The sequence below is a fragment of the Callithrix jacchus genome, chromosome 1 (assembly GCF_049354715.1).
Source record: "Callithrix jacchus isolate 240 chromosome 1, calJac240_pri, whole genome shotgun sequence".
NCBI lineage: Eukaryota > Metazoa > Chordata > Mammalia > Primates > Cebidae > Callithrix > Callithrix jacchus.
Window position 1 is genome coordinate 9,186,240 of NC_133502.1, and position 27,204 is coordinate 9,213,443.

At 37.9% G+C, this 27,204-nt stretch overlaps 1 protein-coding gene and 1 pseudogene across 2 annotated transcripts in view; one reads left to right on the plus strand and one right to left on the minus strand.

The window, feature by feature from the left end:
* GPC6 (glypican 6) overlaps positions 1 to 27,204 on the plus strand; it is a 1,188,890-nt gene that overhangs the window by 220,594 nt on the left and 941,092 nt on the right. The gene's annotated exons all lie outside the window — the stretch shown is intronic.
* On the minus strand, positions 2,633 to 3,973 carry LOC108588276 (keratin, type I cytoskeletal 18 pseudogene; annotated as a pseudogene).

Genomic DNA, 27,204 nt, shown 5'->3' on the forward strand with positions numbered 1-27,204 from the left:
TTTTTTAAATCAATGCCATTAACAAAAATATTACCATTTTTTTGTTTGGTGGGGGGCGGTTCTTGCCGTGTCAGGTTCTCTGGCTTTAAAGGTCAGTAACCTGCCTTATATGACAGAGTAAGCAAGAATTAAGTAGGAGCCTGAATCTAAAATCCATTCACTGTAGCTAAATGCATCATGACTGCAAACTGCTTTGCTGTATAAAGGGCATTGATCTAGCCGTCACTGTCATTAACGACATGATCACATTCTTATGTTAGTGGCAAAACAGTTATAGTATGAAGTTGAGGATTCATTGCTTCTTTATGAAATTTCCCTTCTTTTAGCTGAGCTATGACATTTACATTTTAGATATTCAGCTTAAAAACCAAATTAAAGCAAAAATATGCAAATATTCTCATCACATGTTTAGGAGAGGTTGAGTTTACATTTTTTTCTAATTTTGCTCATCGTGAGCATGTGCATAGAAATTTTTTAGAATAAAATACCTTCTTCTACAGATTAGTCTGGCATATCAGACCATAGGTTAATTCCCTCTATCCATTCTGCTTCATCTTACCAAAGTTGCACGATGAGGAAATCAATCCCTTTTTTAGATAAGGATGCACACATTACTTTTGATCAAGACATTGTAAGTGGTCCTATTCCCCAAATGAACTTTTCTATTAAATATTCAAAACTCGGTCAGATGCGTTGGCTCACACCTATAATCAGATCACAAGGTCAAGAGATTGAGACCATCCTGGCCAACATGGTGAAACACCATCTCTACTAAAAAACATGAAAATTAGCTGGGCATGGTGGTACAAACCTGTAGTTCCAGCTACTCAGGAGGACGAGGCTGGAGAACTGCTTGAACTCAGGAGGCGGAGGTTGCAGTGAGCCGAGATCGTGCCACTGCACTCCAGCCTGTCATCTGGTGACAGAGAGAGACTTTGTCTCAAAAAAAAATTAATTAAAGAAATACATAAATATTCAAAACTCAGACTTAAAATGATGATGCAAAACTTAAATCTTTGGTTTGAAATATATACATGAAGTGTTTTATAAACTCAACTATCAGTCCTCTCAATTATCAGATGAGTTTATTTCTTGATAACCTGGATCTTGGTTGTACATTTCTCTGTACAATTTTTATTGGGATGCCTTGGAGGAGTTCAATTCCTGTTTGTATAATAGCTTTTTATTGTTTCAATGAAATTCTCATCATTATCAAAGGGTTTTTCAGAAACCAGTTAAGTCTGGTAGCCCTAGCATTAATGAACTAATCCAAAAATAGATTTAATCAGGCATGTGCATGCCACGGTTTATAAATAATGTCTCTCCATTGCTGAGTTGAAATAGATGTCTTTAATCTTGAATATGAATTCTGCACATAGAGCCGAGGTAACACATCTATGCTATATACTTTCCTGTGTCTCTCTTAAGTATCTGTATTGATGGGTTTAGTTATAATCAACTTCCTTAGAGTGGACTTAGACTTAATTAACAATGAATTGATCATTACAGACATCTGCTTCATAATGAGGTTTTGGTCAAGGATGAACCACATATAGGATGATGGTCCCAGATGATTATAATATAGCTTAAAATTCCTGTTGTGAAATACTTACCATTGTGGCATAATTTCCCTACATTACTCAATAGAATAATATAATGCACAGGTTTGTAGCCTAAGAGCAATAGGCTATACCATATAGTCTGGGTGTGCAATATGCTATATCATCTAGGTTTATGTAAGTATACTCTATGAGGTATGCACAGAAGTGAAATATCTTAATACTTATTTTTTTTCAGAATATGTCCCTGTCATTAAGTGATGTATGACTACATATGGATTTTGAGCTTCTTAGAAAGGCATAGTGTAAGTTGAAGTACTTTCATGGAGGATGTCATATTTTCCCATATGAAAATCACCATACTCTAAAGCTCACAAAGGACCATTATTCAGATATTAATTAAGTAAGAGACTTGCTTCTGTAAATATTGTCAAACAAGACCAAGTAACATAATCTGGATACTTGCATTGACGTTTGATTTTATTCTGTTTTCCATATCTAAGTGGAGATGTTTTATTCTATGTGAAACAGTGTTTTTATCAAGATTGTTTTGTCCTATCCAGTAATAAATAGCTTGTATGAGATTCAATAAGAATCTTCCTTTATCAAGCCTCAGAAGGTATTCCTGCTTTCCAACTTCCAGGTACTTAAAATGGAAACAAAAAATCCAAATAAAATTTCTTTGATCATCTCTTCATTCATTAGTTGATCTGCTTCTTTATTCAGTGAACATTTATTGAGTACCTACTACATATAGAAAGGTATGGCACTTTGAGAGACCGAGGGGGGAGCATCACAAGGTCAGGTGTTTGAGACCAGCCTGGCCAACATGGTGAAACCCCATCTTGACTAAAGATACAAAATATTAGCTGGACATGGTGGTGTGCACCTGTCATCCCAGCTACTTGGGAGGCTAATGCAGGAGAATTGCTTGAACATGGGAGGGAGAGGTTGCCATAAGCAGAAATCATGCCATTGCTCTCCAGGCTGGGTGACAGAGCAAAACTCCATCTTAAAAAAAAAAGTACAAAGATATAATTCAGAATTTTCTTTTTTTTTTTTGACATCTGAACTTTTTATTGGCCTCCTGCTCCCCCAAGGGTCCCCTGGTGCTGGCCTAATGTCTCAGAACTTTGGTGTCTTTGGTCTCAGACACCACTTTGCCATCCACTATCCTGTGGGTGGTCGTCTTTTGAATGGTTTGCATGGATTTGCTGCTGTCCAGGCATCACTAAGACCGAAGTCCTCCCCATCTTCCAGCAGGCGGTGGTAGGTGGCGATCTCAGCCTCCAGCTTCACCTTGATGTTCAACAGAGCCTCGTACTCCTGGGCCTGGCGCTGTCCCTCTGCCCGGGTCTGTGCCAGCTCTGACTCCAGGTGCAGCAGGATCCCGTTGAGCTGCTCTATCTGCAGGGCGTAGCGGGCCTCCACCTCCCTCAGGCTGTTCTCCAAGCTGATCTTTGTATTTCTCATGGAGTCCAGGTCGATCTCCAAGGACTGGACTGTACGTCTCAGCTCTGTGAGCATCTTCTCAGCAGTTTCAACCTCAGTGGTCTGTGTGGTGACTATTGCGGTACTCTCCTCAATCAGCTGAGTCCAGTACTTGTCCAGCTTCTCTCGGTTCTTCTGAGCCAGCTCGTCATATTGAGCCCGGATTTCTGCCATGATCTTAGCGAGGTCCTGATATTTGGGGGCATCTACCTCCACGGTCAACCCAGAGCTGGCAATCTGGGCTTGTAGGCCATTTACTTCCTCTTCATGGTTCTTCTTCGTGAAGAGCAGCTCCTCCTTGAGAGCCTTGATCTCTGTCTCCAGCTGCAGCCGAGTGACATTGGTGTCATCAATGACCTTGCGGAGACCATGGATGTCGCTCTCCACAGACTGGCGCATGGCCAGCTCTGTCTCATACTTGACTCTAAAGTCATCAGCAGCAAGACAAGCATTGTCAATCTGCAGAACGATGCGGGCATTGTCCAGAGTATTTGAGAAGATCTGAGCCCTCAGGTCCTTGATGGTCTTGAATTAATGGCCCCAGTCTCTGACCTGGGGTCCCTTCTTCTACAGGTGCTCCCGGATTTTGCTCCCCAGCTTCCGGTTCTTGGTCTCCAGGCTCCTGACTCTGGAAGAGTCAGGTAGGAGGCCCGGCGGTCGTTCAGGATTTGCATAGTCTCCTTCTCGTTCTGGATGCCTCCCATTCCTGCCAGACCCCTGGCCATCCCCGCGGCCAGGCCCCCGACCCCCATGCCGCTCAGGACGCTGGTGGAGCGCGTCACAGAGACGCGGGAACCAGAGCCCCCGGTGCCTGCATAGATGCCAGCCGCGCTGCTGACTGGCCGGGCGCCATAGCTGGGCACCCGGGAGGACCCCACGGACCGGTAGTTGGTGGAAAAGGAGGAGCGAGTGGTGAAGCTCATGCTGCCTGGGGAGGCGAGCGAGAGGACAGGACTCAGGCTTTGCCGACGACCTATAATTCAGAATTCTTATCTTCAAGTACCTAAAGGCACTATCCTGTATAAAGACACAAGACATTAAATTATTGAGCCAAATACCTATGACTGAGAGCAGGGATAGGTACAGAACAGGCACTTAATAAACATTTGTGAAATGACAGAACAAAGAACAATGTAAGGATGCTCGTGCATATGTGATAAAAGCACAGATGAGACGGGCTCCTTAATCCATAAGGAAGGATTGAGATGAAATATAAGGAAAAACTAGGAAAAGGAGGAAATCAACTGTCATACATTAAGAGATGGGTTAGGAATTACAGGCATTGCGGTATTGCCAGGACATCAAATATGAACCAAGACTGCCTAGAATTAAGGTGTGAAATTCAGGTGGGCACCATGTCATGGAGGTCCTGGTGATCAGAGATTGAGTTGAGTTTTACGTATTTACCTAGATGATGATTGTTAGCTGGGTTCGTCTCCTCAGGAGAAATTCTTTCTTCTACACTGCTTGGATACAAATGTTAACATTAACATCCTTTTTAAATAAAAAAGGAGACAGTAAAGTATGAAAATTGCAGAGTACATCAAATTATCCAAAAATAGGTTCCCTGCTTTTCCCTGAATTGGTGAACTTTGTCCACTTAATCAGTTTCCACTTTTTCTTTTTGAGAGTCTCGCTCTGTCACCAGACTAGAGTGCAGTGGCACAGTCTCAGGTTACTGCAACCTCCGTCTCCATGGTTCAAGCAATTCTCCTGCCTCAGCCTCCTGAGTAGCTGGGATTACAGATACATGTCACCATAACCCGTTAATTTTTGTATTTTTAGTACAGAAGGGGTTTCACCATGTTGGCCAGACTGTTCTGGATCTCTTGACCTCATGATCTGCCCGCCTCAGCCTCCCAAAGTGTTGGGATCACAGATGTGAGCCACTGCGCCTGGCCAGGTTTCACTGTTGGTCACAGTTCTCTAGTGTTCATTATTTGTTATATCTACCACTTGAGGTTTTTTCTCACTTCCCATTAGTAGCTTCTCAGACTTCATGTTTGTGTATCTTTAGCACAAGAGCCAAATATTTACAGTTGAGCAAGCCAGAGAAAATAACATAAAAAGTTAACAATTCCGGAGAGGACACTGCAATAGCAAGTCAGCCTTTTGTTAATTTCTTCTTCTTAGCAGTACACTGGTTTCCTGTTGTAATCTCATCACATGTTTTAATTATGTGAGCCTCCTCCTCTGTGATCCCAAAGTGCTTTGCAGATATTTTATGTCAATTTGCAATTGAGCCATAGGTGCTCATTGTTATTTTATGAGCAAGGAAAGTTGTTGTCCTTCAAAAAGTGTGAACTTAGACACACTTCTTACTTGGTGCTGCCAAGAACCTCCCACTCCCACACAATACCACTCTCTTGTTTGCAGCTGTGGGTACTGGTAACAGGTGGTGCTTTCTGAAGCTTTTGCACATTGCATAGAAGAGATATAATAACTCCCTCAACTTTTGCCCTTCCCTGAGGAATGTGTACGTCTGTGGAAGGATACAAGCTGCTGGGAGCTCCATTCCCCACTTTTTAGTACGGTTCAAGGTAAGGATGAACCTTCAGAAAATAGTTTGTTTATGAAAGATCTTGTAAGCCATGATAAGGAGTTTCTATTTTATCGTGAGGACATATGAAATAATTGGCATACATAGAAGAGTTAATATGATCAATTTGTCATTGAAAAATAGTACGCTCAAGCTGCAATGAAAATAATGGACTGGAGTCCAGTAAGCCTGAAGGCATCTAGACCAGTGAAAAGGTTGTTAAAATAATCTAAACTTGAAGGGATGGTGGTCTACATCAGAATAATACATTGCAGATAATTTTGAAAGTTATTTAAGGGGAAGATATGGCAGAAGCAAGTGATTGATTGGGTAAGTTTAAGAGAGAGAGAGAAAGGAATCAAAGATAATGTCTAATTGAAGTAATGGGTAACTGGGTCTATCACTGAGATGGAGAGCAGATGGAGAGAACCAGGTTATTGGGTGAAGGACGTGAGTTGTTTTGAAAAAATATTTTATATTACTCACAAAATAACAGCTTTGGCTTTTTCTCCAGCTAAAAATGTACTGCAATTCTTTGAGGTGAGAAAACTTCTGTTCTATGTGTAGTTCCTCATCTAGATCTTTTCCTAGTTCATTCATTTAGATGTTGTGCTAAAATAGGCTTTGGAAGACTATGGCCTGTGGGCTAAATGTGCCCTGCTGTCTGGCTCACAAGTTAATAATTGGTCTCTACATTAAATGGTTGGGGGGAAAATGTTTTAAAGACTATTTCCTGACAAGTGGAACCTCTATAATGTTTAAATTTCAGTTTTCATACAGAAAATTGTGTTGGAACACCATGGTACCCATTCGTGTATATGTTGTATGTGGCAGCTTATATGTGTCATAATCACAGAGTTGAATAGTTGCAGCAGGGACCTTATGACTTACAAAGCCTAACATTTATGCTAGTTGACCCTCTACAAAAATGTTTGCCAATCCTTACTCAATGATAGTATCATTCTCGAATTCGATGATCCTAAATGTAAAACAAAATCGTTTTTACAAATGCAATCGCATTCTAGCTGAGGGATTGTGTACTTTTTGTTGGGTTTTCAGATTTATGAGCTGTGTCAGCCACCAGATGCTCCAGTGTAAAACTTATTAATGCATTTAATTACTATCGAGTTTTTCTAATATTTATGATACCAGAGCAAAATGAAAGTGTATTTCAGAAAAGATGTAGTTAATCCAGGTGGAAGAAAAAATTGAGATGGCATCTTAGCTGGGTTTATCTTTATGCTAACATTAAAAAAAATAATAGCAAATGCTTTCTCTGGGCTGTGTCAAGTTGCAGTATCATTAACAATACAGCTATATTTTATGTTACAGTAAACTTTATTAGAATGTGTTAGGTAGTGAGGTGTTGCTGTGTGCTACATGGTAGCTGTTATAGCTGAAATTGGTTTGCAGTCATGCTTCAGCCTATTTGCTTTTAGAAAAAAATAACTTTATCCAACCAACCATAGTAATAACTGGTTTTCAAGTAGCATCTCATACTATTTTCAGGATTATAAGTAAGGCTCGATACTATGAGACAGATTTTTCTACTGCATAAAAAGCTAGGCACTTTTTCGGTTTGCTTAGAGTAATAGAAAATATTTCAAAGCATATTAGAAACGTATTCCTTTTCTTAATATGTATCCTCAGCCAATTAACAATAGCTGATCTAGAAAGCATTATCCTTTGATTTGGAAACAATTGGGTCAGTTGACATCTATTTTAAAACATGGTATCTTTTGTTTCAGAGTTTCTTTGAGAGTTACTATCATATTTACATGACGGTCCTAATTAGAAGGTGTCTATGAGTATTGACCCTGAAGTAATAAGTCTCACGTGGAAGCTATAGAACTCTTAAATTCTTTTTGTTTATACTAATGATCAAATGGAGCAGCACTTTGGCCCATTGTTTTGATTCTTTTAGTCTTACCTATTCATTTATATTTATATTTTAAATAAAATTAGAGCGACTAAGACATATTTGTGTTTATTCAAAAAGAACATGGATTAAAGTAGATATTGAGAAGCATTGGGGGAAGCCCATATTGTATATGGGCTAGTGATGGTTTCCTAATCCAAAACCTTTGCCATTTATGTTACTGGTTCATTTATCCAGTTCCTCTAATTGCCAATTCTTCTGTCCAGCATGACATATCTTTGCACATATGAATTAGCCTTGTAACCTTAACTCATGTAGCCTACTTGTGTTTTATGATAACTTTGAGTGATTTCCAAATGATAAACTCTATTGGCATTGGCTGAATAAATTCATGGAGTCTTGTGTAGAGTATCTAAAACAATGAGGATTATTTTGTAACCACTATTCAACCTTGGACATTGCCTGATTCTTGAATTATTAAGTACTGATGGTGTTGAAGACCTGAGTCATTCCTGAATGCGTTCTTGGGTTCTAAACTTTGCATTCTCTAGTTCTAAAATCATTCCTCTCCCCCCACTTTCATCCAATATGTCCCTGCATTTGATGTGGCTTTCCATTTCTACCTTTCTTTTCACAAGCCTTCCCAGTTATGGTATGAAAGCAAGTTTATATTAGAATATTACGTGAGATCTTCGAGAGTCAGGCATTAGACTTTGTGGAGTGCCTACCATATACCACACTTTACACAAGTTGAAGTTGAGTTTGTGTGAATCTCATAAGTAACTTTTAAGGGAAGTATGATTATTCCCAAATGAAGGAAAAGAAGCTCAAGGAGGCTGATGTTTTGATTGGCTAACAAATCTGGAGCCTGACTTCAGCTTGGGTATGTTTGGCTTTGAAGCCTGTGGTTTTTCCAAGTCACCTGCCTGTCTCCCCAAGAGAAAGGTAATACATGGAAAAGAATAGAGAGGTGAGGAATAAACCTTGGAGAAATCACTCTTTAGAAGGTAGACTTAAACATCAATAGCCAGGAAAGAAAACCCGAGATGGAGGCAAAAAGATGGCAAGAAAATGATAGTCGTTATCTAAAAAGCCGTGGGGTATGGGATTTCTAGGAGGAAAGAATTATCACTGTGGTTGAATTGAGTGAAGTGAGGCTTGTGAAAGGACCTAGTTGCTGGCTTAACAGGCATGTTTCATTGTGTCTCTTGTCTTCATTCATCTTGTTAATCTGCAAGTATTCTCCCTGGAGACCCCCTAGTACTCTCTGCAAAGGAATAAAGACACACCCTCTCAAATATCAAGCATCTACCGCTTTTCTAAATTCCACGTCATGAGCTTGCTGTTCATGGAGTGTTTCATTTTAGAAAGAGTCTTGTAAAATAAAGTTCTCTTATTTACTATGCCAACTAACTAAAAGTAGAATGCTTACTTTTTCTAGACAGCATTTCTTTGAAGTTGATGTGTTTAGGTGCTATCTCAGGGAGCCAGCACTGTAGCTGTTTACCACATTTCCTGAGGCAACCTTGTGCGAGGGCTAGAGAATTTTAACAAGTGTCTTGACTTTCTCTGCACCTGGAGATTAATGTGCTGGTAAAAACTTCATGAACCCTTAATCATTCATTGCAAACATATCGGATCCTCTGAAGCTAAAAGCTTCAGCATTCATAATTAAGAGACAACAGAACAGGACCATGTAAATATAAAAATGGCCTCTGAGGAAATGCAATAAACTGTCTCATTTTCTTTAAGTTGTGAACACTTTAATTTTGAACAGAAGTATATTTTTCTTAGTTACAGAAATCAAGCATAAAATTATCCCTATTGTTAAGATGATAATGAAAGAAATTTTAAATGACAACTAGGTAATTTCAGGAAAACAGATTGTATCTCCTTATTAGTTACTGTCACCATTCGCTGTCCCTTCCCTCCCCTAACATACATTATCTTCTGCTTGAAATGATAGATAGTTGTATTAGAATAGGGTTCCCTCGGAGGGCGCTGAGGAAGAATCTGTTCTAGGATCTTGCAGCTTCTGGTGTGTTTGTGGGAAATTTCTGGTGTTCCCTGGCTTCTGCTCCATCATCCTACCCTCTGCCTTTATCTTCATAATATGGTTTGGCTCTGTCCCTACCCAAGTCTTAACTTTAATTGTAATAAACTCCACATGTCAAGGGTGGGACCAGGTAGAGAAAATGGAATCATGGGGGTGGCTTCCCCCATCCTGTTCTCATGATAGTAAGCGAGTTCTCACAAGATCTGATGATTTTACAAGGGGTTTCCCCCTTTGCTCTGCTCTCATTCTCTTTCCTGCCACCCTGTGAAGAGGGGCCTTCTGCCATGATTCTAAGTTTCCTGAGGCCTCCCCAGTCATGTGGAACTGTGAGTCAATTAAACCTCTTCTTTCTAAATTACCCAGTCTCAGGTATGCCTTTATTAGCAGCATGAGAATGAACTAATACACTTCATATGACATTCTCCCTCTATGTGTGTCTGTGTCCAACTTTCCCCTATTTTATAAAGGCACTAGTTATTATTGGATAAAGGGCCTACCCTACTCCACTATGACCTTATATTTACTTAACTGATTACATGTGGAGTGACATATTTCCAAATAAGGTCACATTCTGAGGTTCTATGGGTTAGGATGTCAACATATGAATTTTGGAGAGACAAAATTCACCCTTTAACAGATAATATAGGTTATTCTGTGATAACAGGTGACTCCAAAATTCTAGTGTCTTAAAACCACAAAGGTGTGTTTCTTTCTTAAATTTCACTGGGCTTCTTGGTACTTATTCATGTAGTAATGAGCCTTCATGTAGCATCTGCTTCCATGATGTCCAGGGTACGGGGAGACAGCTCTGAAAGGTCTAGGACCAGGACACAAAAAAGTTTGAATTAGAAAGTGATGCATGTCTTGTACTCAAATTTTATTGATTGAAATGTATCACATTCCTCACCTACATTCAAAGAAGCAGAGCATTGCAATTCATCCTGCATGGCTAAAAAGATGAGAACCAGAGATATGAATGAGAAGCAGTATACCTTCATCCATCTATCTATAGATCAATATTAAAAACAAAAAACCTAGACATCCATTTCAGTCTTGACAAGATTTGTAGCTGTCCAGCTAAGTAAAGTTGTTTTCCTAGGACTTGAAATGTTGAGCCATTAATTAGTTTTCCCTTCTGCCTCTTCCTCACTCAGGGAGAAATAAAAATGGAAGGTGCATCTATATAAATAAAAGCTACTCTAGTTTACATTGTGGGGAGTATTTATTGGATACTCTATGGCAATTTCCATGCAGAGATAACCATGGTAGAAGGCTAAAAGAACATGTGTATGGGTCTTTCTCAGATCTAATTTATTGTTTGGTAGAAAGGAGAATTTTTAAAGGTAACACAATAGGACTGTGATCATACATATTGCTCAGGAGAGACACGGTGATTCAGTAACTATCCATATGGTCTTTAACTAGAAGGAGTTCCAGAGGAAATATCTTATTTAGTCCCCTCCTTGCAAAAATGTCTTCCCCAAGTACTCTTCACTGTATCATCCTGTTTTATGTAATTTGTAGCATTTACCACACAACCATTTTTATATGTATTTGCTTGCCTCTTTCTTGCTTTCTCTGTACTTTATGTAACATCTTCTTCCCCAACCCTTGATGTAAGTTCCCTCCCATGCCCAATATATTGCCTATCTCTATTCATCACTGATAACTCCGGCATTAAGAAACATATCTGCCTGATACTGAAGCAAATAATGGATAGAATGAATAGATATAATAAGTATTGCTTTAAAAATAATATCGCAATGGTGGAAGGTAGAAAATTTGGGAAAATATTTGGTCACTCTAACAGTCTAGGTAATGGGAACTAGACACTTACAAGGTAAATATCTCTAATGTTCCCAAAACAACTTATTTTTCTTTCTTAGATTCCATGGTATGTATATTTCTCCTGAGATCTCTTTTGACAGCATACTATTTATTATCAAATTATATTCATTTATCTTTTCTGGAAAAAATATATTTTATGTTCAAAAATATATGCTAGCTAGTCACAGCTGACTAATTCCAGAGGGCCCATAATTTAAAACTTGTCCTCACTGTGTTTGTAGGGTAATTTGAGGTAAATGAATTTGGACAGAAGCCAGTAAGTGAAATGATTCTTTCCTAAATTACCTTAAGTGGTGCATTTTGTTACCAATAACATTGTAACGGAGAAGTTCTGCATATAATTTTAAGGGAACACACTTTGATTAAAATCCTATTTTTTATTTTATTATTACTACTTTTTGAGACAGGGCCTTGCTCTGCTGCTCAGGCTGGAGTATAGTGGTGCCATCACAGCTCACTGCAGTCTTGACCTCCTGGACTCAAGCAATCCTCCTGCCTCTACCTTCTGAGTTGCTGAGACTACAGGCACCTGCCATCACACCCAGCTAATTTTTTATTTTTTTAATTTTTTGTAGAGCCAGGGTCTTGCTATCCTGTCCAGGTTGATCTCAAGCTCCTGGCTTCAAGTAGTCCTCCTGCCTTGGCTTCCCAAAGTGCTGGGATTATAGGTGTGAGCCACTATGTCTGGCTGAAAATAATCCTCTTAAGGGAAGATCTGAGTTTTGTTTGTTGTTTAACAGTAAAAGACAAATGCTTTTTTTTTTTTTTTTGCTGATTTTTAAAAATTGTCAATGGTAATTGAAACAATTATAAAACGATTCATTGATGGTCTAGATGAACACAGCTGACTTTAACAGTAGCCCTGTATTTGCAGCACAACACAAGGATCTCCATGCACTTCTGCTTTTCTTACATAGACGAGTTCAGAGAAATTATGGGTCTCAGGGGATTCCAAGCTATAACTGTCAGTGTGTCTTCACTTTTAATGTAAAATCATGCTACAATGTCATTTTTAAAAAAATGTTTGTGCTCTCTATCCTCCCCTAATTTTTCATTTAGAAGCTGTTCTTGGCTATTATCTTAAAATTTCCCAATATAGTTAAGGTTCAAGCTTTATAATTTTAGAATTAGTGCTACTGGGTTTTAATAAGATATCAACACACTGTATTCTAGGTAAACGGCATCCCCTGAATTTGTGCCATGTGGTATCTAAAATTAGGTTTAAATGACCAAGAGTGTGAGAGGTAAACCACATTGAGTCTTCTAACCCAATGACATCTGTTCACATGTTAAGTTGCCCTTCTCAAGGCTAGCTCTGTTACGTGGGCTTCTAGGGTGTGTGTTCAGCGTTATCCACCTTATGGTTGCCTGTCTTCATTGTGGGGCTGAAATAATTTCTGTCGGCACCTTTCTGACAGTGCAACATCTAGTTGGCTTCCATACAAAATTCTGTCTTTGCTTCCACTCATTTAAAGTCACTCTGACCAGATTCTGGTTATGAACTGTTGTCGTTGTGATGGATTTCCTGCCCTTGAGAGGCTGTGGCAGCCAAGCTGATATCATTCTGTATTTTGTGTCTCTGTCTTTTGACTGGATAAATGGTCTTTAATTACTTCTGGTTCTTCAACCTCAGGGAAAATTCTGGCAGTATGATCAGTTTTTGTAGTTGACAGTTTGGAAATAGAGACACTTTTGCCATAATAGTTTAAAGGCTTAAATTCATGTGCTTTTAAAATTAATTTTATATAATGAAGTTAGATTAAGAATTCCACAAACATTTAAATTTACTCAACAAGTTTACTGCATTTAATATTGTGTTTAATGATGATGACAATTATTTAAAAATTGTTTTCTACATGATGAAATGCTATAAGGTGACATTAATATACATTAATATCAGTAGGTTAATATGTAAGTTTTTCAATGAAAAGAACTCTTAATGTATTGAAAAACATGATGAAAAAATAATTATCTAGAAGTGAAAGTGATGAATCACTATTTCTTTGAAGTTTATGGCCAAAAAACACACTTTGGGACAAATATTGCATTAGTTTTTTTCTATATTGATCAGACAAAATAACTAATATTACCCCTCTTATTGTGATATATTCCACCTTTCTATAGTTCATTATTAGTGTTATATTCCTGACGCAGGCACAGTTTTGAGTAACAAGGTTTAAAAAACAATTTATATGTATCTTGCACACCAATGTAATTATTACTCATTTCAACATAAAATGTGTATATAAACTTATGATGGAAACATGTCATATAGAAAACTATATAAAATGAGGGCTCCATTAGCTATTCTGTTTTCATCTAGCATTGATGAGTAAATGCTTAGTATAGCTTGATGAATGAATCTTGCAGTGATGGATTCAAAGTCATATGCATGTGTTTTGTTTTCATTTGATGAGTTTTTTGTTGTTGTTGTTCTCAAATTTTTTAATCTGTAAAATGTTAATACTAGTGCCACAAATTTTATTTGTATTAATGCTATAATAGTCTACAGATTAAAAACTCGCAGAAACGGAGTTCTCGTTTTGGTCCTGCTACTAAAGAAATTTAAGTAAGACATGAATTTAACTATCATTGTATTTCTTTAACCAAATTATGTAGGAATCTGGTTTTCATAAGGGCAATGAGAATCAGCAATCAAGATTTTCCTTCTGAAATTTTAGATATGAAAAGCATCTAAAATTTTCTGTCTTTCTAAAATTTTAAAATTCATTTACAAGTAAAGTATTATTCTTTTTAAAACTTAAATAATTTAGTTACAGTAACTTTACAATTCATTGATTTCTTAAAGGTCAACTACATGCTGTTTCACTGTGTAACTATGACACATAGTATCAGTCTACCATTGTCTTCTGAAACAATATAGGGAAACTTGTAAACCATAAGAAATCTCAAAAATCAGCTAGTTCAAGCAATATGTTTCATACTGAAGACACTAGGTCCCAGGGGAGTGTGATGATTTGCTCTGAGTCACATTTGTTAAAATCTAGATATCTTCATTACCAGCCTACTGTTTCCAAAGTCAACATTCTATTCTCTGATGCAATGATGATTTTAAAAAGTCATTCATTTATAACCTCATATCATGCTTGTTTTATCTCTTCTTTACATTTTCCTCTTTACATTATCTCATTCTTGCATTCCCAAGGGCCAGACACACAGTTGGTGCAGCTATTTGTAGTTGAACTTAAATGGATTAACTGAAGGAACATAGGAAATTTATATGGTATCGCATACATCAAGCATTTTACATCTCCTCCAACCCACAAGCCATGCCGTCTTATGTAGGTACTTTTGATGGAAAGAAAAAAGAAAAATCAGGATAAATCCCTCAACAGCTGTCAATGTTAAATAATCCCTTAAAGCTGTGAAAGGCTTCATTTGCTTTCAGGAGTTGTGACATATGGTCAGAAATAGCTTGAAGATTTATTATGTCATATCTATTGGATGAAATTCAAAATATACTTTAAGAAAGATTCCATCCCTCATCATCCTTGAAAACATCTATCAGAACTCATAGAGTATATAGAAAGCAGACAGAGAATGATGACGTTCATCTGCCTAAAAATGAGTCTCTAATCAGGATTGTGCACCTATCACAGCAAATTACCAGAAAAAATGCAAATTTTCTACTGAACGACATTTTTAAACACTGACATCTCACTGACCTCAAGAAGCCCTGGGTATAGATAAGACTTGAATTACTCTTCCCCAATATTACAATAGAATTGGAAGACAGATTTTAAAATTATATTTTTTAAAAGCGGTCATTCTTTCCTATGTTAAGAATTTAACCTTAAAGACGAAAAAGCTAAGAAACTGAAGTTTACCAGTAGATTCTAGCTTCTGTAAAGGTTGGAGAGAAAAAAAATCCACTTAAATTTTGTAAAAATTGAAAAGAAAAACAAAGGAATGGAAAAGAAATGCCAAGAACATATAAATGAAAGAGCAAAAGAAAAACTTGAGTAAACCATTACAGTGAAGAGGTCACCTAACTTATTAAACTCTCCTGGGTTCAAGCAGAAGTAATCAATCAAGCTTACTGAGTATGTAAGAAGAAAAGAATCAAAGAGAAAACTCCACAAAGCCATTTCATTGGCCCTGGCAGTGTCTCTGCATCATCTGTGTCTTTCCTTTTCCCTTTCCTTGCCCTCTGCCCCACTTCTGCTCCACTTTCTTGCTATTTGCCTCCTAAGGCTTCAAAATACTGCTAAACACATTTCTAAAGTCTTCTTGACATAGGAGAGTTTGTGTATGAATCATTTTATTTAAGAATTAGGACAATCTTTTTTGGTGAAAGCAGAATAAATTGTGCTCCAATTTCAAGTGCTTATGAAAAATACATTGTACCTCAACCTGAATATTACGTTGTGTAAATCCCTCTAGCCATCACATTTGGGGCAACTTTTAGATAAGGAATGAAATTACTTGTGGTATAATCTATAATTATTTTTGGCAAATACATGAATTTCTCCTATTTGGAATATAAACGTTTTATTAGGTAGTCACAGTATTTGGCCCATGTGGATGCTTAATTGAAGAAAATAAAAAAAGAATGTCTAAAGGTCTGTGTTTCATGGACGTTTGCAAAAATGGCTGTCACAACTCATCTGCTAGACCAGACGGCCAGGTGGATGTGACTTACGTGAAATCTTGCCAGAGTTGGACATCTGGCTCTTCAGTTGCTCTGGTTTCAATTTGGATGTGTTCTTAGTGCGATTCAAGTACCAGATCCACTTACAGAGTTCTTGTGCAGCCCAAGTCTCTGCCTTGTTTGAGAGTCACGGTTTGTTTTTTGACAGGAGACTTTCATCAGAGTCTACTGTAGACATCTCATTAGTAATTTTTAGCATGCCACTCTGTACCTATGTTGAGCTGTATCAGTTGAAATAGAGACCATGTTAAGACCTGAATGACAACTTCCCTAATTAACCTGAACCACATTCTGGAACACCTTTTGACATAATGTTGCCTTGTAAGTAAATGGCTCCACTTTTTTTTTTTTCTTTTTCGCTAATAGAGAAGCCATCATACAAAAACAGTTTTCTGTCTATCCTCAAGCACACCCACCAGCTTGTTGTTGTTGTTTTTCTGACTTATGGCCTTTGACTTGATTTATTTTCCACCCCCCATTCTTTGCCTATGTAAGTCCTCAAATTTCTGCTTACGTGTAATGATCCCTGCCTCACTTATAAAGGCATATCTCTGAGGTATGACAGATTCAGTAGCAGACCATGGCAATAAAGCAATTATCAAAATAAGTAAGTCTCACAAATTTTTTGGTTTCCCCAGTACATAAAACTTATGTTTACACATACTGTACTCTATTGAGTGTACAATAGCATATCTATAACCTGTGCATATCTTAATTTTAAAAATACTTTACTGCTAAAAAATACTAATGATCATTTGACCGTTCAGCAAGCCCTAATTTTTTTTGTTAGTGCCATGTCTTGACTCCATGTTAATGGCTGCTAATTGATAAGGATAGTAGTTGCTGAAGGTTGGGGTGAATGTGGCAATTTTCTTAAGTAAGACAAGAGGGAAGTGTGTTGCATTGATTGACTCTTTCTTTAGTGAAATATTTCCCTGTAGCATGTGATCTAATTTGGTAACATTGTGCCCACAGTAGAACTTCTCTCACAATTGAAGTCAGTTCTTTCAGACCTCGCTGCAGCTTTAACAAGTTGTGTAATATTCTAAATCTTTCGTTGTTATCTCAATGACGGTCACTGCGTCTTCAGCAGGAGTACACTCCATCTCAAGGAACTGACGTTTTTGCTCACCCATATGAAGCAACACTTCATTTGTTTCTTTGATCATGAGATTGCAGCAATTCAGTCATATCTTCAGGCTCCACTTCTATTGCTACTTTTCTTGCTCTATCAAATCTCCAGTTATTTTCTCCATCGAATTCTTGAACCCCTCCAAATGATCCATCAGGATTGGAATCAAATTCTTCCAAACAACTGTTCATATTGGTATTTTGATTTCCCCTCATGGATCACAAATGTTCCTTATGGCATCTAGAATGGTGAATCCTTTCCAGGAGGTTTTCAATTTATTTTGGCCAGATCCACAGAGGACTCACGATCTATGGAAGTTATACTGTTATGAAATGTATTTCTGAAATAATAAGATTTTGAAAGTTCAGATGACTCATTGATCCACGGGCTGCAGAATGGATACTGTGTTAGCAGGAATCAAAACGACATGTCAATGAGCAGCAGTATTTTGAAAAGAATCTGTTTTTTTCTGAATAGTACATCTCAATGGTGAGTTTAAAATATTCAGTAAACCATGCTTTAAAACAGATACACTGCCAACCAGGCTTGGTTGTTTTGTTTATGGAGCACCATCAGAGAACATTTAGTATAATTCTTAAGGTACCTATGATTTTTGAAATGGCAAATGAGCATTGGCTTCAACTTGAAGTCATCAGCTGCATTAACCTCTAAAAAGAGAGTCAGTGTGTCCTTTAAAGCTTTAAATTCAGCCACTTATTTTCTGCTTCTTAGCCATAAGAGTCCTGCATGGCATCTTATTCCACCGGAAGGCTGTTTTATCTACATGGTAAGTGTGTTTAGTGTAGCCACCTTCAATTCGATTTTGAGTTAGATCATCCAGATAAATTTCTCGCAGTGTTCCATTAGCACCTGTGGCTTCACCTTGTACTGTTATTTTATGGAAAAAGCATCTTTTCTTCAACCGTATGAATCAACCTTTGCTAGATTCAAACTGGTTTGATCTTCTACATAGAGCTTTTCTGTTTTTGTCAGAAATTCAATGAACGTATCGGGGGAATATGTTCATTTCTGTGTTCCTTATATTCCATTCAGTTGGCCAATGTGTATTTCCTCCCACCAATTCTGCACAGTCTTTATTAGTTTTACAGGAAGACTTAAAACTTGATAGTGTAATTTCTCCTACTGTGTTTTTTTTGCTTTTTAACTTTTTTGGTAATTCTAGGTCTTTTGCCTCCCCATATAAATTTTAAAATCAGTTTTTCTATATTGACAAAAAAATTTCCCACAGTTTTTTTTTTAATTGAAGTGGCTAGGATTGCTCAGGACAATATTCAGTCTTTCTTCATTAAATGACATTATAGGTGTAGAGTTTTGTGAATGACATTTAATAGGTTAAGAAATTTCTTTTTTTTTTTTAGTTTGCTGTAATAATTTTTTAAATCATTAATGAACATTGAACTTCAAATAGGTTTTCTGCATCAGTTGATAAAATAAGGGATTTCTTTTCAGACTGTAAATATAACGGCTCTTATAGGTTGATTTTCAAATATTGATCTGGCCTTGCATTACCTGGATACATTCCCTTAGCTGTGGTTTTTATCCTTTTTATGTATTGTTGGATTCAATTTTCAAATATTGATCTGGCCTTGCATTACCTGGATACATTCCCTTAGTTGTGGTTTTTATCCTTTTTATGTATTGTTGGATTCAATTTGCAAATATGTTTTTAAGTATTTTTACACCTCTGTAAAGAAGGGAAATTAGAATATAGTTTACTTTCCTGTTCTTGTTTTTCTTTTTCTTTGGTACTATTTTTCTCTGGACTTGATATCAAGGTAATTCCCTTCTCTCTCTCTCTCTCTCTCTTTTCTGAAATAAATTGTGTAAAATTGGTGTTATATTTTCTTTAAATGTTTAGTAGAATTTGCCAGTTAAACTATACAGAACTTGAGATTTCTTTTCTAAAATTTTATTTTTTCAAAATCAGTTTCCTGTGGTATTTATAGGAGCATAAGTGTTATCTCTTCATCATCAGTCATTTTTGTAATTTGCAGGTTTAGAGGAATTGGTCCTTTTCAACTAAAATGTTGGGTTTATGTTTGTAGAGTTGTCCATATGTTGCCTTATTATCCATTTAATATATGTAGGGTATATAACAATATGTTCTCTTTGATTCTTTTCATTGGTAATCTGTATCTTCCAAAGGTTTGCCGATTTTGTTGATTTTTTTCAAAATCAGTTTTGTATCATTACTGATATTCTGAATTGCCTTTGATTTTTCAATTCCATTGATTTTGGCTTCTCTTGTTCTTATTTTCTTGCTTCTACTTGTTTCATGTTAATTTTGCTCCTTTTCTTCTAGCTAGTTAAGGTGGAAATTTTGAGGTGTTTCTTCTTTTCTTACATAAGCATTTAATGCTTTAAATTTTCTCCTATATTTAGCTCCATTTCATAAACTCTGTTACTGCATTTTCATTCCGTTTAAAATATTTAATAATTTACATGAATCTTTCTTTTTTACCCATATATTATTTAGAAGTGTGTTGTTACTTTTCAAGTATTTAATGGGAATTTTGTGTGATTTTTCTGTTAATGTTTTCTGATTTTATTCCTTTACAGAGAACACGCTGTGTATGGTTTGAATGACTTCAAGTGCATTGTGTTAGTTTTATGACCCAGTAAATGGTCTGTTCTGGGGAATATTCTAGGTGCATGTGAGTAGAATGCATATTCTGCTGTTGTTGGGCAGAGTAACCTATAAAGGTCAATTAGATTCAGTTGACTTATGGAAATTTTCAGTTATTCTCAGTTCTTGCTGGCTCTTTATCTGTGTGTTCTACCTGTTGCCAAGAGAGAAGTATTGAAGTCCTACACTATATTTGTAGCTTTTTCTATTTCTATTTTCAGTATTGTTGGATTTAGATTTATGGATTTAGCTCTGATTTTCGTGCGTACACAATTAAGATGGTAATATCTTCTTGGCGACTTGACCATAGTGAAATGGTATCTTTTTAATGTACTTTCCTGTGCAATCGAGATTTTTTTTCTTTTCTTTATATGCTGAGTAATTTTTTATTTTATCTTAGACATTTTATTGTTACTGATCTTTGGGATGTTATTTTTCTGGCTGGAAACCTGTGGCTGCTGGTGCCTTTGTCCTAGTTTTGCTAGGACCTGCTGGGCTCGTTCTGCCCTCTTGGCCTAGCAGGCTACACTCAGCTCATGCTACTGAGCTGGATCTCATGCCTCCAAGGGAGACTGTGAATCATGGAGGTGTGGAGTGGTGAGGGGTGTGTATGCAAGTGTGGGGTCAGGGCACTGTGCTGTCAGCCATGCCAGCTGCTGCAGTGGGGTGGGCAGCTCCAGGTGCCAGCATAGGTGCCAGCTCTGCAAGAGGCTGTGGCTGGACCAGGCACACTGTAAGCAGCTTCCCTGGCTGGCAGTTGAAAAATGTGGGGGCACCTGGAACCTTGGAGATGCAAGAAACTGCAGGGTCCCAAAAAGGGAGTCACAGGCATGGCCTGGCATGTGAAGGTCCCAGATTTGGGCTCCTGGAAGGTCCACAGCTCTCCTCTCCTGTCTGCAATGTGGTGAGCAAGGAGCATGTTTCAGCCCTGTTTGTGTTACACCTCTTTTAGCCTTGCCATTTGGTGGGTCTGAGTTCTTGTCCTGCCACCAGGAAGAATGAGGTATACAGACAAGTGAAGGGAGAACAAGACAAAGAGGAGTTTTATTGAGTGATAGAACAACGCAGTCTCCCACAGGAGGAAGCTCTTTAACTCCTAACAGAGAGGGTAGCTCCTCTCTGCAGACAGATTTTCGCATGCATTCACTTGCAGAAGAGAGCCCAGTTTCTCTCTATAGCTAGTCATATCATTTCTGGCTGAGCCTGGGCTTTTATGGGCCTCAAGGGAAGGAAGTATGCACCAATCGGTCCATGATGGCCATGGGTAAGTACAGAAAAGGCACCACAATTTCCACTTCAGTTTGTAGGACTGGCAGCCTGGCCTGAAAGTGGGACCTCACCAGGGTCTCACACCCTTTTGTTCAGGAGCCTGACTGCCTCCTGCTTCCATCCATGGGCCCACTACTCTCACCAATGGGCACTTACAGGCCAGTGCCAAGCTGCTCCAAGCCTCTATTGACTCCCCCACCCATTCTTTGATGCCCAAAGATGGAGCAGGCCAAGGTGGCAAGGGGATGATGTGTCAGCATTGCTCTGAGTGTGCACACACCTGGCTGGGCTCTGACAGCAACTATACCTACTGCAAAATCGGAGCAGGCACTGGGAATGGGGAAAGGCCAGGAAGTGAGAGCAGGCATCACCAAGCCTGCAAGGGTATGGGGGCCTTTCCAAGTCCCTGAGGGTGCAGAATCCAGAGATGCCTGGTACCTGCACATGGGAGGGTAGGGCTCCTGCCCACTTAGTGGAGCATGCAGGCAGCCCCAGTCATGCCTCCTCGCATCCTGAGTTGAGGGCTTCAGGTTCTCAGGGCCCCTATCTGCCCACCCCTCTGTGCCTGACCATGCTGCTACCGTCCTGGCACATGGCTTGGCCTGTCCCTATCATGGTGGCTCCATGGAATGTGGCACCATCCCAGGCCCAGCTCCACCTCCTCCCTGTGTCCTTCCCACAGCAGCATCAGGCGAGACTGGCGATACAGGGTCAAATCCCAAGCCACTGATTTTGTAGATCTGAGCCTCTGGTAGGTCTCACCTGGCTGTGTGAGGGTGGGGGTGGTGCATTCAGCTGTGCAGTCGGCTGCCTTGGGTATGCAGGGCACAGGGAGCCCACCGCTGCCACTGCTGCTGCTTCAGTCAGTCCTGCTGCCAGTGCTCACATCTCCCTGCTGCGGCCAGTGCCCACATCTCCCTGCTGCGGCCAGTGCCCACATCTCCCTGCTGCGGCCAGTGCCGAGGCGGCAGCTGTTCTGGATGGTCTGCAGTTGCCATCATTATTACATGAGACTCTGGGTCTTATTTACATGCTGTGGAAACTGTTGATATTTATGTTTTTACTGGTCAGTTAAGCTGGTTAGGTTTAGGGCACAGCTTTCAACCTGTCTTCTGTAGGTTGTAGTTCTGATGTCAGATAAGTTTTCAAGTCTTCACAGTGTTACTTGGATCTGTTTCTTGTGTGTACCTTCCAGGGGCCAGCGTGGGTCCTGGGTGGTGGGCTATCTGTGGACTCACTTCTCCAGGTTTTTCATGTGCTGAATAGATCAAGTCTACATATAGGCAGTTGGAGATGAGCCCAGGTGTTTATAAAAGAGTTTGTGGTTACTTTCTCAAGATTTTCTCTGCCATTATTCTCCAGAATCTTTCAGTTGTCTGAGCTTTCTTTTTCCCCCAAGCAGAGTGCTGAGACTTTAGTGACCACTCTCTGACATGACTTTCTGTAGCTGTGCCAGCACCCAGGGCCAAGTGTTGGGAGGGCAGAGAAAAAAACAGACAAACAAGGTTGGTTCCATCTTATTGGATCCAGGGTCCCACACCCTTGAGTGTGTTGAGTTCAGCCCAGGATATATTGGAGGGAAAAAGTTCAAACTCATCAATGGATTAGTAGTATTTTGAATTTTGGTTTTCTTCTCTACTTTTCAGTATACTGTTTACTTTTCAAAGTCTTCAAATAGCTGGTCCTCATAGTCTCTCTGGGTTTTGTAGCTGTATCCAGTGAGAGTCATGGTGGAGGGTGATCATGCCCATCTAATCTGGTGTCAGAACTTTCATTCCATTTTTTTAAAGTCTTCATCACAATGAGATTGTTCCATCAGTGAGATTCAAATTAACACTTAGTGCCAGGCATGGTGGCTCATGCTTATAATCTCAACAACTCAGGAGGCTGAGGCAGGAGGATTACTGGAGGTCAGGAGTTCAAGATGAGCCTGTTCAACATTGCAAGACTCTAAAAAATAAAATAATTCGGCAAGCGTAGTGGCATATGCCTGTAATTCCAGCCACTCAGGAGGCTGTGGCCGGAGGATTGATTGATTCTAGGAGTTCAAGCCTACACTGAGCTATGATTATGTCACTACACTCCAGCCTGGATGATAGAGTGAGACCTGAATCCTTAGATAAATAAATGAACACACACACACACACACACACACACACACACAGAGGGAGAGAGAGAGAGAGAGAGAGAGAGAGAGAGCGCAAACACTATGATGATTGAAACATGTCAGAATTCAAAAGCAAGAACACCTCTAATAATTTTAAATTTAGAGAAGTGATGAGAGACAATTGCTTGCATTTCTTATAGACTGCTCTAAATTGTTAATGTTAATTACTTAAAGTGATTTTATTACACTGTAGAGTAAAAAAAACAACTTTATTGCTGAATGAAACTGTATAGATAATATCTTAATTATGTTTCATTTGTATTTCAATACTCTGGCCTAGCATCAGTATTTTTTTTCTTTTTTCTGTAGAAAATAACAAAACTTTATTTCTCTGAAACTGTACAAAGGTGATGACCTTTGAGTTGGATGCACAGTCAGACGTTTTGCTTCTAAAGCAGACATGCAAAGAGACGCAACGACCTATATGGTGTTAGCAAGGGAAAATAACCTGTTGAACTATTACTTTCACTATATGTTCAAGAGAGTACTTAGGGAGAAAGAGATTAATTCATTTTTAATGCTAGGAAAATACAGTCATTAGAAAGCAGATAATATAAAATGCCAGAAATGCTTTTAACATTACAAGAAGTGCACTTCTTTCTGAAATAGCTTGCTACTTTTGGAGATCTAGATAGGCTGTGGTATTAAATATTAAAATAGAGGTTGCTTTTTAAAATGCAGTGTTTCTTATTAGAAAAAAACATTTGAACAAGAATTTCTGTTGTATAATTCATGATATTACTAATAAGACAGTCTAGGAGAATTATTTGTTATGCTTTTGAGAATGACTGGGATTCTTCTTTTATGAAAGAATATTCACTTGTTCATGTCCTCTTAAGTATATATGAGTACTGTTAAACTATATGGGATAGTCACCTGGCTGATTTTTTTCATATCAGTGTGGTTCCCTACATTTTGTGGGAAAAATCCATCCAAATAAGAATATTAATGTGAATTTTGCTACCTTCAACAGTATAGTAAACCAGCAGTACATTTTAAACCATTGATGTAGCAGGAAAATAAGCTTTGGAAAGATGTTTCTCTGAACATTTCTATTCTGATTTTCTTCAGTAGAAATGAGTATGACTTGCTATTCCTGTGCATATATATATATTATGTGTCTGTGTGTTTGTGCAACCAAATAATGTAAAGGTAGCCACTGGTCTTCAAATGAATGCTTCTCTCTTGACTTGTTTCCAGTTATAATCATCCACTGGCGTAGGGATGACTTCATTTTTAGTCATCCATTGGCATGTGAGTAGCTTTTTATGGTAAGAACAAGCAATGAAAAGTTGACCAACCTCTTTCAAGTAACAGTCCAACTGCATTGTTCTGTGTGCCACCTCAGTTCATCAATAGATGCTACTTACATAAATGTTATCTGTAAGGTTTTGCTACATCATACTTGAATTATTTGGGTGGGTAGAGTTCTTAATACATAATTGTTGATAACTGTGATTTCCAAACTTTCTACATTTCTATAACTAATAACTAGCACGTAAAAAGTAGAAGTAATTTTTCAAGGTATGTAGGTTAGTGCCTTTGCTTTACCATCTTCTGCCCTTAAAGCTATTTATCCAATATTGAATGACTATTTTTAAAGATGGCAGACCTTTTCTTTTGGTTTCATATTTTGTAAATAAAATATGGGGGTGCATAAACATGATTAAAATGCACTATATACAAATATTAATATGTGACTATGAAACATGATTATTTTCTTGAAGCCTAGTCCAATAATTTAGGGAAAATTTTTTGAATCTAAACATTTTCCTGTTAACATGATGTTAAAATCCACTTAATAAAATTATGTTATAATCCACTTTCAAAATAAGCTGATATCAATGTTCATTGTTTTATAATAGGTATAAGAACCACGCGTAGATATTATGAGGAAAGTTTTGAAGAAAAATACCTCATTTTTTTCTCTGACTAGTTATAAATATTTTTAAAGAATGGGTGATCCATTCCCAGTGGTTTCATATTTAACACTATTTATATTTAAATTTTTGTTATTTATGAAAAACAAAATTGATATTTTAGAGTATTCCAGATTTAAAATATTAATCTAACTTAGGAAGAAAAAACAAGTTTTTACGAATTCATAGAATTAAAGACAATTTTTATTAATTCAAATTGTGTACTCACCTGAACTCTTAAAGCATATCAGCTGTCATTTCTATCAGTGGGAGAAAGGAAGATTCTGCTTGGCTTTATGTAAGTTAGAGCTGCCTGCAATTGCTAGAGGCATCGCTCTAGACTTTGCCGTTTGCAACTTTCCTCCCGTTTGGGCTGATAGTAACATTTTTATGATATTTAAACAAGTTTTCATGCTTCCAAAGAAAACTGAAGAGAATGACCAGATTAGTAAGATCTTGAAATAGATTAGAGAACTGTCAAAACTCAGTTAATTTAACTATTATAAGCAAACAGTTCACAATGAAATAGTTTATTTTCTTTAAAAAAGAAGGACGTAATCAGAGACATATTTGGAAATAATCTGCAGATAATTTATGGAACTGACACTTGCTACCCTTTTAACGGTAATTCTCATATATTGAGCTAAGAGTGCACGTATAAGTAAAATCTGACTGCATAAAATTATTTTTTTCTCCAAGGAGGCTAATATTTGAGAGTTCCCTTAATTACTGCTCCTTAACTATTTCTTTCTTATGCGTAGAGTGAGTACAGACTTAACAGCAGGTGTTCTTTTTAACATAAGAGCAAATGTATCAAGCCTTTTAATCCTAACATAGTACTGTATATAAGCTGCTTATTTAGAGTTATGAATATATAAGATATTTAGTGATACTAGCATTATCTTTTTGTACTTTTTTTTTCTTTCTTATTACATCTTTTTAAATGGAGGTTTTTAGAGTAGCTTGAGCTTGGTCTTTGGGCATTTTGGGGACATTTACTATGAGATGGCTAGTGGGAAGGATTAAACCTGGTCAAGAAATGATTTCTCTCTTTAGAAACTTCAGCCTGGAAATCATAGATAAAACTAAAAATGTTAGATGCCCAGGCTTAGCGTTTTCATCATAACGTAGTTCTAGTCTCCAGTGAAAATAGTTATCAATAAGACATGGCCCAGGTCTTACAGGCAATTGTTTAGTTCTTCTCTTTAGGCCAAATAATGCCTAAGTGTGCTTGAGAAGTACAAGTTGAATAAGTGACTATCTGAAATCTCCATTTACAAATTCATCAGATACAGAGTAGATTTCTCAGAATGTCTTTACCAGACAGTATAGTTTCTCATGAACTGTACCTGTGTAAATGCCACCCTAACATCAACAAGTGGAACCAACACAGGTATAGTTGACCAGAAAACATTCCTGAAATTATCATGATTATATAAGTAAATTGTGGAAGTGAGGTGTAGTTGTTTCAAATACGTCCTCCTTCTTCAGAGTATTTATCTGAATCTTCTGGAACCATAGCACATGATGGAGAATTTCAGAGTGAGATCACCTTGTTTTGACTCTGGGACCAATCTGATAATTGTTATAGCAGTGATGATGTGAGGAACATGTGACAAGTAAACCTTAGGGAAATCATGTTTCATCCCTATGAAATGGTCCAGTCAGAATATGATATGTCTCTATGAAGTATACCTGAACTTTGGAAGAGAACCTTCCAAACTTGCCAAAACTACACATCCCAACCTATTCTACTGGTACATTGAAGGACAAATAATACTGTCAGAAGTAATCCTGGAAATACCTCTAAAGACTACCATATCATAGGCATGTTAGACCTTTTAAGAGGGAGGGAGATATTTACAAAGTCCTGTAACTGGCTACATGGGTGTAATCGAAAGTGAAATTTTCCTTGCAGACTGTAGATTAAAATACTGGAGTGAACAAACCATAAAATATTGTTTGCCTGGAGGCTAGTTGAACCAGATGACATCTAGACTTTGAAGGAGAGGACTTGCAACCAAAA